Source organism: Anabrus simplex, chromosome 2 (genome assembly GCF_040414725.1).
Source record: "Anabrus simplex isolate iqAnaSimp1 chromosome 2, ASM4041472v1, whole genome shotgun sequence".
NCBI lineage: Eukaryota > Metazoa > Arthropoda > Insecta > Orthoptera > Tettigoniidae > Anabrus > Anabrus simplex.
In genome coordinates this window covers 378,955,311-378,971,811 of record NC_090266.1, presented here as the reverse complement: position 1 = coordinate 378,971,811, position 16,501 = coordinate 378,955,311, and the positions used below count along the sequence as shown (strand labels likewise).

The following is a 16,501-nucleotide window of genomic DNA, read 5'->3' as shown; positions in this document are numbered from 1 at the left end:
AATAGAGTGAACCTGCAATCGATTCTAAGAGGAACTGCTTTGCTCACTATATATCTTCACTGAAAAAGGGACCTCTACAATGGACAATTAATGTTTTAAAGTTTAAAATATCAGCCGAATTTATCATTTTATTTGACTTGTTATTAAATAACCAAACTATATTAACGCAAGTTATAGAATTACTACAGACTTATAATGTAACTTATCTCCATACTTAGTACAAATAGGTCACTGTTTCCCATCTGACAGTAGGCGATTTCATTTTAATGCATGTCAATTTAGTACTATCGACCAAACAAATGCACTATTATCTTTAACGCCTAGTAGTTATAAAAGTTTTTAAAGATTGAAAATTGTTATCTGGATGCTCTTTTAACACTTTGTAATATTTAGAAAAACTGACAAAAAGCTTTAACTTTAGTCAAATAATTGTATAAAGTCATAATATGTCGCATAAAATATGCTACCAATCTTAATCTAAGGTTTTATGGTGTACACCAAAAAATTTTAATAGTCATTGTAAGAATATGTTCATTTTTATATATATATATGTATGTTGTAAGTTATGTTAATATTGTACTTAGGCCTTGTCACTAAGTTTCCTATGGCTGATGATGGCATACAAATAATGCCGAAACCGGTCCCAATGTTTGAAAGGTAATAAATATGTGATGTGCTAATGACCTCACATTGTTTTTGTATTGAAAAGGTGGACATAACTATCCTCAATTTATAGTGTAAATTTAGGACAAACACAAACATCCAGCCCCCGAGCCGGAGAAATTAACCGGGCGAAGTTATAATTCCCGACCCGGCTGGAAATCGAACCCGAGACCCCAGTGACCAAAGGCCAGCACACTAACCATTTAGCCATGGAGCTAAATGTGACTTTGAATACAGAATTGCAAGTTCTTTTAAAATGGAGATAAGAGCGGACTGGAATTCCACATTGTCTTCTGGCATCTTGAGGATTGAACTATCCGGAAGTCATCGAAATGTTATATACACGGCATGTGCACTACCTTGATCAGTGACACTGAGTGGCTGTTCCAGACACTAGAGTTTACGCTGTGCTTCTGCTCTATATTTTTATTCACCGCAAATGCGGAGTGGAAGCTCGTCGGCAGGGAGGCACTCGGACACTAAGCGAGCACACGCTCTCTCGCTTAGACTCATTTTTATTCACACCACCAAATGATTGATCATTGTGCAAAATTCAATGATTTAAAGAATTAGCTGACTAATCTATACATATAAAATAAGAGTTTTGTCGGTACATTGCTCAGAATTTAAAAAGAAAGGTATTTCTGTATCGATCATGTCCACAGTAACAAAGAAATGCACTTTTTACTTTTCCGTAATTTCTGTCTGTCTGTCTGTCTGTCTGTCTGTCTGTCTGTCTGTATGTATGTATGTATGTATGTATGTATACGCATCACTAGAAAACAGCTAAAGAGAATTTAATGAAAATCGGTATGCAAAGTCGGAGAGAAAGTCGCTACAATCTAACCTATAAATAATTTTATTCATGCTGATAGAAATGGTAGTTTAGGGGAAGGCCTACAATTTAATGTTCAAATATTTATGTTATTAGTGGTCTTATCTTAATAAAAATTGGTATGCAGAGTTGGGAAATAAGTCGCTACAATCTAGGCTATAAATAATTTTATTCACGCTGAGTGAAATGGTAGTTTAGGAGAAGGCCTTAAATTTAATTCTTAAATATTTGTGTTATTAGTGGTCCTATCTCATTGAAAACTGGTATACAAAGTCGGAGAATGAGTCACTACAATTTAGGCTATAAATTATTTTATTTACGCTGAATGAAATGGTAGTTTAGGGGAAGGCCTAAAATTTCTTCTCAAATATTTATATTATTAGTGGTCGTATCGGTAAATACTACACAAACAATGTTATATAGAATTAAATTTCCGACCATTTATATCTTATACATTTTTACTGTACCGGCTATAACACAGATATTCATGAATTTGCATATTTGCTGCCAAGTCCATATCAATGCCGAGTCATGAGAAAATGGGTTAACAGAATTTAATGAAAATCGGTATATATAGTCGTGGAATAAGAAACTACAGTGTAAGATATAAACAATTTTATTCACCCTGGATGAAATTGTAGTTCAGGGGAAGGTGCCTACAATTTAATTTTTAAATACCTATGTATTTGGTTCTATCGAAAAGTACTACATAACAAAAGTTACAGAGAATACAATTTCCGATCATTTATGTTTTATTCAGTTTTACCGTACCGACTATGATAAGAGTGATAATTCAGAGATGGAAAAAAACTAAATGTGAAGGCCTACAATATCGAAAGCACGTAATAATGATCAACAATAACATTACATTGACCATTGTTTGTTGTGAAGTTATTTGTTTCTCAAGCTGCCTCTCAACTCCGATAGATGGGATTACTGCTGCGTACCGAGTATAATAGCCTGACTGAATATTGGCGGGAAATAGCCAGGGAGTTGAAAACTTTCTTCTTTAGCGTGCCATTCCTCTGGTTCATACATTTTCTGATACAGCTGGTACGTTACACACTCCTTCTTCTTCTTCTTCTTCTTCTTCTTCTTCTTCTTCTTCTTCTTCTTCTTCTTCTTCTTCAAAGCATACCAGTTATTCGATCCCTACTCTGACATGCTGTTTTGAATGAGCAGTGTGCATACTTAAGGCAGAGGCTGACATAGTAGTATGGCCTGGTCTAGAATAACAATTTAGGCCTATTCCAAATTATAGCACAACAATTCTCTAACTTACTTGAAATTCAACCCTGAAAACAGCCGTTTCTTAAGAAAAGCTTCTTCCTCTTCACTTTTATTAAATTCTACATTAATTTTATTCCAAATTATCAGTGAAGAGGGGGTTTCTCCTCTGGCTTAGAGGGAAAATTTGCCTCCAAGTCAGATAGATTTTTCCGCCGCCAGTGTAGTGTACTGATATTTTCTGACTCATCGAGTACTCCTACGAAACAGATTAGTAAAAGGGCATACTTTTTTACCACGGAGTCTCCACTATTCGACCCTCTTCCTGCCAAAAAAAGACGAAGAGTGTTCACAAATCACGGCTGTCTGCGGCTTGGTCATTCCAGCTTTGGAACTTTGGACTGTTTGATTGGCAGTGTAGTCCTGTTTGTTAAAAGTGAGAAAATGTGTGGTGTTTCATTTGATCGAGTATTTCATATGAAAGCATTGCTTTTAATCGCGCCATTCCTACTGACGTCATTGTATGTTCATTTCAGTTCGGAAAATCGAATACAGTCTTTCTGAGGATGTAAAAAGGCAGATGGAGAGTGAGTGTCTACCATAATAATGAAAACTCACCAACCTGATTGTGACTGATGGTATGCAAGCGGGTCTACCATTACAGTGAAAATTCCCTAACTCAGTCATCATATGAGAAAATATGTTTGGTGATTCCCCATCGCGTTTCTAGGGAAACGATAAGAGCTATGCAATTTAACACAATATTGCTCACAACGTGTACAATAGAATTCTGTAGCGAAGCACGGGGTACATCAGCTAGTATTTAATATTCCATACAGGAAATGAAAGTCGGAAATAGAAAATACGCTAAATACAAGTAGATCAAAACTTTTTCAAGACTAAATCTCTCAGTAAATTCCACAGCTAGTTCATATACAAATTAAGTTTTAATACTTTTGAACAGTGTGTTAAAATAATTTCTCCACATTATGCTGCAATACAGCATGGCAAGAAAACACTAAGTAAACCTGAAGGTATTGAGCCCTTATTGAAGTGCTCATGTAATTAATCAGTCATTTATTCAAATGCACAGTGAATATTCCATTTTTATTAAGTACTAGTAACTGGCAGGAAACATCTACATTCAGCAGCACATGTCGCAATTTCTGCAGGGAGCTTGGAGCTCGGATTTGTTTGCTCACCAGCTATGTTTGGAAGGTGGAATTTTGACATGACGCACACAAAGCCGAACAAGGGGACAATAGAATTCCAACCGACAACATTTCGGATGCCCGGGCGAGAGGCTAGGGTCGCTTATAAGAAATGTTTGAGGTAAGCGTCAGGTACGCGATGCGTCGAGCCATTGAAACGATAGAGCCACCGTCGATATGACGAGGCATTGGGCTAGGGGAGATGTGGCCCCAATCGAGGATATGACGGCGTCTTCGAGGACGAGTTAATAACAACGATGACACGTCAGTTAGTTACCCTATTATTCGGCGAGATTCTGTGCAGGTAACATCGTGAGAAGTAGTTTATATTTACGCGAGTGATCGTGTGGGGACTCGTAAGATTTTATTGGAAGACGCTCAGTCTACATTTGATATACTCAAGTTTTCTAATACTGGGAGAATGGCATTTAACTTACGATTACCAAAGGGAGAGAACAGTTCCATTTAATTATTTCAAAGTGCATAGTAGCCTGCCTGTGTAAATCATTTTCCGAGGGCATAAACTTTACCATTTTCAGTTCAGCAATTTATAATATGGGAAATATTTGACCTAGTTACGGGAGTAGATAAGAGAAGCGGTTCCGCGACTGAATGGGAACTGGTTTCACGGTCGGCGGAATTTACCCCCGGCTGTAGTATTCTTGTAACGGGCCAGTTGATCTCGACCTAATTTCTACATCGTGAACGAGGGGATGTTTTTGACGACATCCTGAAGTAGAAGCAGCAACGGAAAATACGGCATCACCTTTCTACCCCTCGATGGAGACTAAAGGACTGATCCAAGTCTTTTCTGAAGGCAGCATTATCATCAATATGGCAGGCTAAAAAGCACGATGGGATCAGCTATCTCCAGAGGACGAGCGGCCATGAGTCACCATAACAGATGAGTACAGAGTTTTTAATGTAATTATGTGAGTGTGAATGTGTTTAATGTTGCAAAACGGGATAGGTTAGTTTGATATTTAATTTCTGTAGATGTAGCTTTGTTTGGAAGGACTACGTCCCATTTAAAGTAAATGATAGGAAGCTCCTTAATGTAAATATAAATTGTAACATAAATGTGGACCGTTTGCATGAGGTTGCAGCTTGCTGTCTTACATTTTATTCTGATTTATTTAGCTGAGTGGTTAGCGTCTTTTCTTTATGAGTCAGTTTCTTATTTTAGCCTCGTATATATTTTTTGATTTGTTTGCTTTGATGTTTGAGACACTGTGCACGTCTCGGGGCTTAATTGTAATTGTATATAAGGATTCAAATTAAAGCCAGGAAGGACTAGATTAATGTATTAATAATGGGAGCTCAAAGTGTGCAGAAACATGCCGTCACGTTTTCTGGGATTTATTGCATGATGTGTGAATGAGAGTGTGTAAGACGGTGGAGTGTGGATCCACGAAGTTGTTAGCGTCATCTTCACGACTATTTGTATATCTAGGTGGTAAATTAATTATTGATTCACGAGTTCCACGAACGCAGTTTCGTATTTTGAGTTCTGAATATTAGAATAAAATTTCTGTAAAATGTATTATTATTATTATTATTATTATTGTTATTATTATTACTATTATTATTATCCATATGAGTTTCTCGCGATGTGGGATTGAGATATTTCAGTAACTTTCTGATGTTCAGACATGATCGAGTGTCAATGTGGCAATTTCTTAGTTTCAGTTTAACATATTTATTACAGAGTTGGCCACTTTATTATTCATGTTTACTTTGTGCGCGAGTGCTTTGATTTGTAACCAGCGCGGTCGTGTTTCTTTCATGCGAGCAAATGTTAGACGACGTCCTTCATATTTCTTCGGTTTTATGCTACTGTAGGACATGAGATATTATTTTGTGTGATTTTGAGTAAGAAGACGCGTTCCTCATCTGAAAGGCCTGCATTTTTTTTTATTGCGTGACTTGCCTCGGGTAGACTGTTGAGCAGCATGTGTAAAGGGTTGGACCCTGTGGTTTTGGTATTGCTGCTTTATTTTGGGAGACATCGATCTCCCCTTTGAGTCATTCAGCCGTGTGTTGGCGAGGGTGATAGGTTTGTCTACCGAGGTGAATTTTATTTGAGCGGCCTATACTTCGTGATTTTATTGTTTCTGTCCATGTCTCTATGGTTGTTGTAGTTGACGAGAGTTTTATAGCGCGACGTTTGTTCCGGATTTTCTTTTTTGATATAACCGTGCTGAGGAATAGTTTGTGTCATGTCATCCTTTCCAGGATACAACGTTGAATTAGGTCATTTAAAAAAAAAAGTATTTGTGTCACGAAATTCCCTTTCAGGAATCCATGTTGATTGTGAGCGTGACACTGTAAAGTCCCCCTGTTTATTGATTTTGTACCCTGTATCATTTTCAGAAACCTACGTTGAATAGGAAGTGTTGCTTAAGTGTAATTGTGTTTCCTTTTATTTCTGTTGAGGCTTTGAACGGATGCGAGTTGCGTGAATGCCGCATGCCTTCCTTGGTGAACCCTGGAAAATATGATATCATGTTTTGTTTCTTTGGGTGTATATTTTGCCATTTATATGATTTTGATTTTGTGTGGTTCCAATCCACATTGTTTGCTGTTCTCATGAGATTGCTCATGACTCGAGATGTGTATTTTATGCACAGGATGTTTTACCACTCAGCGTGTTATATATTGTACAGTTAGGTTAGTTTTATCCCCTCCCCCTTTTGAGTATTATATCACGTCTTTTCTTAAGGTTAGGGACCTCACTGCAATGTCAAGTGTGCAGAAATGGGGAATGTACTCGTCTACAGTTAGAAGTGTTAGCAAAAAGTAAAGCCAGACGCATGGTGCGAGCACGCAAGCCCATGTGTTAAAATTAATAAAAATTTAAGAAAACTTAAAAATTTGATTTTATATGTTAAGTATGTGTGTCGGCATACTTGTGTATTTGTAATATATTCTGATTCGCAAGATGGACTTTATCCAGCTGGAAAAGAAGAAGAAGAAAAATTCTGAGTCATGTAAATCTGATTATTTGATACTTTGCTATTTTTTAAATATTTATCTTGTTTATTTTTAATAAACAGATCTTCCTCCAAAACTGACGCCATGTTTCGCCTTGCTTTATTTGTAGTTTTAATTGACCTCACCGTGTCCGTATTTAGTTATATGCTCCCCATCAAGATCCAGGGTGTACGTATTTTAGGGCATTATTTTTATCATATTTTGGACTGAGCACGCCTGGGATCGGTTGACTAGTCTGGGGCAAATTACCTTGATGGTAAAAACAGGGACAGTATAAAGTTAGTACAAAAAACATTTTAGAGCATTCCATTGCACTGTTCATACTACACTTGTGTGCAGAGGTGTAGTCTTCTATTTGTCAATGAACAAAGGATCATTGCTACTGGACTGTAAGAGTGCAAATTAAGAGCTAGAGATCAAATTGTGTGTCAGTAATGTTGATAGTTTACAAATCTCATGTGCATTTCATAGCTAGAAGTATATAAGATAAAAACTAGCATAATTTCCTCCAGGGATGTTTCTATAATACTTATTCTTCATTAAACTGATCTAACAAGGGAAGTGTTTGGGTTTGACCAGACAGATTTCAATGAAACTCGAGTGAATGATCAACTCACATATCCTAAATTAAATGATAATAATTTTGCTATAAAATCCACTGTAGTATTATAAATAATTACTGGGCAGCTCAGAACTAAAAACCTATTTTATTAAAAAATTCAGTATATGGATATATCATAAGATTGGAGTTTTAGTACTTGAGTACCATAAATGTGTACGCTATAAAGACAGTTAGATGAACTTGATCAGTATGGTCGTCGTAACACGGTTGAAATTTTAGGCATTCCTGAACGAGTTTATGAGGATGTTTATGAAATTGTTAAACATGTAGGTCGAGTATTAAAAGTGGAGATCAAGAATGAATCGATTGATGCATGTCATAGGTCGAAGAGGCAATTGCATCAAGCTTCAGGTGCCATTGTAGTGAATTTTGTACACCATAGTGTCAAGAATGAACTCATTCAAAAACGCAAGGTTAAAAGGGATTTAATTGCATCTCATCTTGGATTCTCTGAGTTGAGATGGTGTTATTAAACCAGAGTTTGACGTCCCTATGAAAAAAGGTCCTTGGTCAAGCTCGAAAAAATAAGGAGGAGAGAAATTATGCTTTTCTATGGGTAGATCATGGAAGTAACATTAAACTCTGAAAAAGAGAGGGTGATCGGCAGGCGTTTAAATAAAAAACCCTTGACGATGTGAAAGGGTTAAATGATTTAGACTGTAACATTTGTGTTTTGAGAAAAATGATTTTTAATGCGATTAATATTTACTACCAGAATGTAAGAGGGTTAAACACTAAACTTTCAGAGTTTTATGTTAACGATACTGAATCAGAATATGATATTCTGTTGATTACGGAAACATGGTTACAATCTCGTGTTGTTAACAGTGAACTGTTTAGTAGGGATTTTAATGTGTATAGAAAGGATTGTGGAGGTACAAAGAAAGGAGGAGGAGCAATAATAGCTGTTAAAGGTTCTATAGTTTCAAGACAAATAAAGTTAGATTTCGGTGATAATGAAGCAGTTTGTGTAAAAATTATATTTAATGGTCACAGTTATGTAATAATGTCAGTGTATTTTCCACCTGCAACTAAATTGGAAGCATATTTTGACTTCTACAGATTGTTTGAAGTTAATAAGGACCTTTTAAATTTAGATCTTATTATAGATGGTGACTTTAATTTGCCATTAATTACTGGTGAGCAAAGTAATCTTGTAAATTCTTGACCAGCATATAGATCCTTAGCTGAGTTTATGTCACTATCAGTTGCATTTGGTCAATAATATTCTTAATGCAAATGGAAATACACTTGATCTTATAATTACAAATGTTAACACATTAACAGTATATAAAGATGAGTGCCCCTTAGTTAAGGAGTAAAGTTATCATCCGCCAATTGCAGTCACACTACTATTAAGCAGAGAGCGTAGCCATGTTTCACAACAACCTGAACAACCTAAGCAGTTATTTGACTTTAGAGGGGTTAATTTCTTTCAAATGTATAAAATATTCAAGCAAATGGATTGGTCTAGGATTGTAGAATTTACAGATGCTGACCAGGCTGTTGAGTATGTTTATGCTCAGGTACACTCCATATTTTGTGAAACGGTACCAATGAAGAATTTTCACACATAGAAAAAATATCCTCCATGGTTTTGTAAAGACATAATATAAATAACTTGAAATGGAAGGAAATCCATAGAAAGCGAGGGAAATATTCAGAGTATAGTAGGATAATATTTAACCAGTTAAGGAGAGTAATAAAATATGTGATGATTAAAATGTTTAAGAATTATATTTCTAACTTGAAGAGAATATCAAAAGTGATGTTAATCAGCTCTGGAGCTATATTACATGCAAAAGAAATACCAAGGAAGGTCTGCAACATGGCATGAAATTTAACAATATCTTACTTGATAGTAATGGCTTGCAACCTTTTTTGGATCGGTATATTCGAAACCACCACCAAGCTATGATATTCCTGATTCATCTGATGTATATGTTAATTATCCATTATCTTTAGAATTCGTGGATGAAAAGAAATATATATTAGCTATTACAAAATTAAAAGGTCATGTGGTGTTGATGGAATATCGCCGTGCGTACTGAAAGCATGTTCGAATGTGTTGGATTTCCCCTTACGAGCCGTACATAACATTGTGGTAAAAACTTTCCAAAAGTATGGAAGATAGCAAAAGTGTGTCCAGTTTTTAAATGTGGGGACAGTAAAAATATTGAAACTATCGCCCTGTTTGTATTTTATGTGCACCGGCTAAAGTATTTGAGCAAATAATGTACACGCATATATTTAATCATGTGAGGGTCGGTATACATATTAATCAGCATGGTTTTATGCCAGGTAGATCAACTACAACTAATTTATTAAAATTTGTAGAATATGCGTATGCCGTTTTGAATAATCAAGGACAGGTCGACGTAATATACACAGATTTTTCCAAAGCCTTCGACAAATTAGATCGTGGCATTTTAATGAGAAAATTGTCATGCTTTGGTCTGACCCCTCCTTGGTTAAAACTGATTGTATCTTACCTTAGTGCACAGAAACAATATGTTTGCTATAATCAACATGAGTCATACATATACAATGTTACTTCTGGTGTACCACAAGGGTCTAACCTTGGCTCTTTATTCTTTATTTATATATTAATGATTTGCCCAGTAGAATTAGGTTCTCTCAGTGTTTATTATATGCTCATGATGTCAAACTTTCTAAAGTAAAAATGTTGATGATATGTTGAAATTACAATATGATTTGGATTACTAATACACATGGAGTATTGAAAACTGTTTGCGACTTCATATAAATAAATTCTGTTTCCTTCAGATTTCAAATAAGAAAAATACATTGAATTATAAATATAAAATTAATAATGAAGAACTCAAAGTTGTTCACTCTGTCAATTATTACAAGAAATTTATCTTTCAAGGAGCATATTAATACAATGGTTAATGATTCCTATAAGAAATTGGGTTTTATAATTAGAAATTCAAGAGATTTCACTAACACGCATCCACTCACCTTATTGTTCAATAGTATTGTCTGATCAAAACTTTAGTATTCATGTATAATTTGGTGTCCATGTTATAATCTTATCAAAATCAAGTTGAAGGAGTGCAGAAATGCTTTTTACGATATATTTATTATTAAAAATATAAGATATCTTTTAGAAATTATGTTTCATATGGATTTTTGTTGAATGAATTTAAATATGTATCGCTAGACAGTAGGCGTGTAATAGCTCAACAAATTTATCTCTCTAAGATTGTTAATGCATTATTGATGATAATAGTTTGCTTCATGAGTTATGCTTTAATGTTAGAAAAGGAAATTTAAGATTTTAGCAATTGTTTATAACTCCAGTCTCCAAAACTGTATTTTTTGAGAACTCTCCATTTATCTATATGTGTGAAACATACAATAACTTAATAAGTATCATAAAGATCTTGACTTTGCTTATGAATATGACACATATGTAAATATATTAAAAGAATTTTACTCATCGAAGTGATTTGTTTATAAGTATAATATTTACATGATTTGGTTACAATTTTTTTTGTTTGATGTATTAACAGATATTGTTTCATCCATTCCATACAGAGCATTATCATCTCATTTACATAGCATTTTCATTTTTTCTTCTTTTTGGTAGTTCGTTATTTGTGTCAATTTGTAAAAGCCACCTATAATTGGAGAGTGTCTCTGTTGGTGGTACATTTATTAAATAAATAAATAAATAAATAAATAAATAAATAAATAAATAAATAAATAAATAAAAACAAACAAGGAAACTACCAGATTCCTGATAAGTATCACTCATTTTGTCTGCAGTGATCACAGAATCATCTACCTGAAGAAAATCTTCAGTAGTGCAGTCTGACAGCAACATGCTCCATACATCAGGTAGCAGGTCTTCGTCTTCTTCTTCTTCTTCTTCTTCTTCTTCTTCTTCTTCTTCTTCTGCTCCTCCTCCTCCTTCCTCTTCTTCTTCTTCTGGCAGCTGAGATTCGGGATGATTCTTGAAAAATCCTGGTTTCAAGAAACAATTTGAGATGGTAGTCTGCTTCATGGCTCAAGACTTTGCAATGAAGTGAAGCGCATCCAGGAATGAAACTTTAAGCGATGATGGATCCTTTCCAGTATCCATAAGGAATAAAATTCGCTGCACCAGGTTCTTCCTATAGAGTGCCTTAAAGGAGTGAATAACCCCTAAATCCATAGGTTGTAGCTTGTTTATGCAGTTAGCAGGCAGAAACTCAAACTGCATATTCCTCAAATTAACATCAACGGGATGTGCAGGACGACGGTCGATGAAAAGAAGGATCTTCCTATTTTGCGCAACGATTTTTTAATACATAGCAATTAATTGCTGTCAGAAAAGATCTAAGGTCATCCAAGCTTTATGGTTGGCATCGTAGGCAGTACGTAATGATCACACATTCTTGAAGCAACGAGGCTTTTTAGATATCCCTATCACATAGGGGTGGAGCTTCTCAGAGCCATCAGCACTGGCTCCCAACATCACTGTGAGTCTCATCTTGCTGTGTTTCCCACCATGGCATTTATCTCCTTTGAATGCCAAAGTCTTGCTGGGCAACACACTGAAAAACAGTCCAGTTTCATCTAGGTAAAAAATGCTCCTGGGTTCGTAATCCTTGGTCAGATCCTGCAATCTTCTATCGATCCATTCTTCCACAGTTTCATCATTAACTGCATTAGATTCCCCACAAACTGTTTTATAGGTTAGGTTATACCTTTTCCTAAATCAGTCGATCCAGCCATTAGACACGCCGACATTTTCAATGCCAAGAATGTTTGGCACTTTAAGCGCCTTTTTCCTTAAGAGCACACCAATTGGAATGCCTGTGGCTCTTGAAGTTTTAAACCAACTTTTTAGAATTTTTTTCCATTTTCTCGTATTTGTAGTATGACACATACATCCTTTTCTTGAAGTTTGGTCCGCATTCTGAAGAACTTGATGTAATGCTTCCTCTGTTTTTCACAACTGTATTCAGCGTGGATACAGGAAACTGCATTCGCGTGCCAATGAAACACGTGTTCCACGGTATGAATCAATCTTTTCTAATATTCAAACTTTCTCATCCGTAGTGAAAGTTTCTCTATCCTTCCCTTTTTTCATTATTAGCATGAAAACAATAACAAAGAAGGATTAACGAATACACACAACGGGAAAGGAAGATCGTGGCAATTTACTTTGACCGCTCAACTAACATAACAAGAACAAAAATGTAACAAATATCAAAAATGTAAATGTGATGAATCAGCGACAATAACAACAACTACAACAACAAACGCAAGTGTAAAACAATAACCGTGATATAACAAACTCGGGCAAGACAAACAATGAATCACTTGATAACGTCTCCTTCTTGTGGCTTATACTATACTTAGCAATAAAGCTAACACCTGATAACTTCTTCTTCTTCTACTTCTTCTTCTTCTTCTTCTGCTCCTCTTCCTCTTCCTCTTCCTCCTCCTCCTCTGCGGTTTAGTTGGGCTCTGCATTTTGCCATTACCCAGATACTGTATGTGCAGTATTATACATGTTTTTGATTTCTATTGGGTGATTTTTACTTGCATTCAAAAGTCATAGGATTATGGCGGTAAGTTTGTGTGTATGTGAGATTTAGAGTTAATTCAACTCGTTGTCGGATTTGAAAGTAAGCTTTAGGACGTTGTGGAAAACACTTGTTATCAAAGAAAGCACTGCGTTGGTCGTCAAGCGGAAGTTCAATACTGAGAGTTCTAAGTGTTATTATAGAACACGGTTGTTTGATTTGGTCGTCATACCATGGTTACTCAAAGCGTTTTAGGTTAGTTGCGACGCCATTTTACCTCAAATTTTTCCTTTCGAACGGCCTGTCATGGAGTAAATGGCGGGAAGCATAAAATGTTGCAAACGTAAATTTGAGGATTTTAATACATTGTGAGCATAGGAAATTTCAGGGGACCAACAAAAAATGCTGTAAAAGACAGGAAAATGTAAAAGCCGGGAACATAAATGCGGGGTAATACTGTGATAATGATTTTGTAAACAAAATCATCAACATAATCAATAGCAAACCTTCTTCTAGACTCATTAGGGATACAAAGAAAAACAAAGATTTTGCTACTTTCACTCTGAAACGGATTCTACTCGCCTCCGTCTTTGTAAGTCAGAAAAAACTTTTCACTTATCCTGCCGGCTATGATTGTGCACTCCATGGCAAGTGCAGCATTACTGCCATCTGATTTTGCTTTGCCAACAGCTGGATGGCACCATCGCTGCAGTCCTTTTAAATCTACAATCTTCCAGCATATTCTCTGTGCGCATGCGAGTGTGTTTTGTGTCATAACCTCGCCTTCGCCCTCCTCTCTCCAACTCATATATATATCTGCAATCAAATGTCAAAAAATATATATATACATACATACAGCCTTACGCTGTTACTCTGAGAGAAATTCTTCACCTGTTGTAGAGAGAGGACGGGTTCCCTAGTGCACGTCTCCAGTGAAATATATATCGCGTGCGAGGATATCAGCACTATCAGTGAGATACTAGACAAGAGACAACGGTGCTGGTATGGGCACATCAAGTGGCATGATAAAGATCTTCCTGTACAGAAAGCTCTTGGTATCCCAGAAGCATGGTGAGGTTAAGGATGCGAAAGAGCTACGTGGTGGCGAACACTTGCAATACCTTGAGGAGGATGAACACACCTATTGCTCTGATATAGAAGCAGAGAGAATACACTCTACTGATCCAACGAGCCAACCCCGAATGATAGTTGTGAGTGCCCACGCTGTGGGCATATATTCAGCCATGGAAAAGAAAGATGTGCTTAATTTATAGTCCTCTCCGTGTAAGGACGTACACTAAGGGTGCAACCTTACCCTTTCTCCCCTGTAATATTAAGGTATTGATTTATAGTGACTTTTCTTGCTGTTGGGTCTTTTTCAGTGTCGGTAACCATACAGTTTAGGGACCCTACTTGCCGATACGACGTCTTACTGTTACCGTTAATCTGGCACGTTGGCAACGTTCAGTCACTGTTCTAGCGTGAATTGTGTGTTGCCACCGCATTGCCTCTAAAGTCACTATCGATACATTTGCGAGAATATTTAAAGCATATTTTCTTCTTCTGTGGGATTGTAAATCTATTTGGCTAATACCAGGTAAGTAGAATTGTGGCATGTTCGGATAATGCATTTAATAACATAGTTTGTGTGAAATGATGAGCACATCATTTTATTAATTACGTTCCTATTTCGTCCCATACTTATACGAACAGAATTCGATTGGGATGTCTAAGAAGGAAGAAAAATCTGCAAAAACTCCTCCGAAAAGGAAACCAAGGTTACGTCCTTTACAAGCTTCAGGTCAAGAAATGCTTGTACATTGCTACGAGCAATTGAAACAGGAAGACGACGAAGAAGGTATCAGTCGTAGTGATACGAAGCTAATGGCAAGAGTTTCATTATTAACTGGGGTAAGTGTTCGTTTTTATCTTGTTTCTATGATAAGTTTCTGGCATAATGACAATCAGTTGAAAAGGAGCAGTATTTCATTCTGAACCTAACCTAACCTAACCTGATCATGTAGGCCTAGGCCTATACCGGTACCATGTCTTGTGTCGACTTCGATACGGTTCGTAGACTTAACCTTTGTGTATTCATGTTGACTTACGGTATATGTGTATGTAATATATTTCTGTGTGTGTATTCTTACAGTGTAGTTTCGGTTTAGTCCGAAAAGTAATAGGAAATTTCAAGAAGGGAGTTGAATTTTCTACACCAGGTAAACGCCGAAAGCGTGAACATCCAGTGACCGGCATAGACAGTTTTTCTAAGGAAGCGATAGCAAGGTTTATTTATGATAAATTACATAAAGGTAAGGTGACTTCATAAGGAATCTATTGCAACATTATTTATAGAAATTGGCACGCAGGTGAGATAAGCTCCCAGAAATGTTTTGTGCATGTATTGTCATACAGCTCTTTTGAGTCCCTTGTAACTCTCTTTTTTCTTCCCACAGGAGAAGTCGTAACTGTAAGAAAGGTTTTTGACCACATGAAAGCAAATTATGACACTTATTTGTACAAGGGCTCCGAAACATCATTAAGAAGAATTTTGAAGGCCATGGGGTTTGTGTGGAGTAAAGGTGATCCCTATGCGTATGTTAGAGAAAATGAAGACATTTGTTTTAAGAGATCCTGTTTTCTGAGGGAATACATGCGTAATAAGGACAGTGAGAAACCAAAACCTGTTGTTTTCTTGGATGAGACTTGGATTTTTATGAATGGTGAATATATATGTTATATATTACATTTTATATTAAAAAAATCTTGGAATAATTTATCTTCATCAGGTGTCTTTGGTTTCAATTGTGCATTTGTCTTTCAGGGTCACCCACATACTCCTGGAATAAACCACACAAATCTGGACATGATGTTCAAGGAGTAATTCGTCGACCTGTGTCTGAGGGAGGAAGACTGGTTATTGTTCATGCTGGAACGAAGGATGGCTTTGTACCTGGTATGTTCTTACTTTATTTTACTTCATTTTATTGTAGTGAGGTGATCTCTCTTTACATAGTTATGAGGGTATTTAGGGTTTGTAGTACGGATGCAGGGGGGGGGCACATAAGTCTCTGATAAGACCCCAACTTAAGTACAGTTCCTGTGTATGAGACCCTCACTGGGATTACTTGGTTTGAGAATTGGAAAAGTTCAAAAGACAGAAGCACGATTTGTTGTGGGTGATTTCTGACAAAAGAGTAGCGTTACAAAAATTTTGTCGGGTTTGGGCTGGGAAGACTTGGCTGAAAGGAGACAAGTTGCTGGACTAAGTGGTATATTCCGAGCTGTCGGTGGATAGGTGGTGTGGAATGACATTGGTAGACGAATACGTTTCAGTGGTATTTTAAAAGTAGGTAAGATCACAGTACAGTGATAAAGTTGATGAAAAGTGGGGCAAATATTTGTTTTT

At 36.3% G+C, this 16,501-nt stretch overlaps 1 protein-coding gene and 1 long non-coding RNA gene across 2 annotated transcripts in view; one reads left to right on the top strand and one right to left on the bottom strand.

The window, feature by feature from the left end:
- Bruce (BIR repeat containing ubiquitin-conjugating enzyme) overlaps positions 1-16,501 on the bottom strand; it is a 1,406,664-nt gene that overhangs the window by 234,914 nt on the left and 1,155,249 nt on the right. The gene's annotated exons all lie outside the window — the stretch shown is intronic.
- Positions 14,658-15,439, top strand: LOC137498535 (uncharacterized). The gene is made up of 3 exons (XR_011017817.1): positions 14,658-14,689; positions 14,806-15,003; positions 15,245-15,439. It is a non-coding gene; the product is annotated as an uncharacterized lncRNA (long non-coding RNA).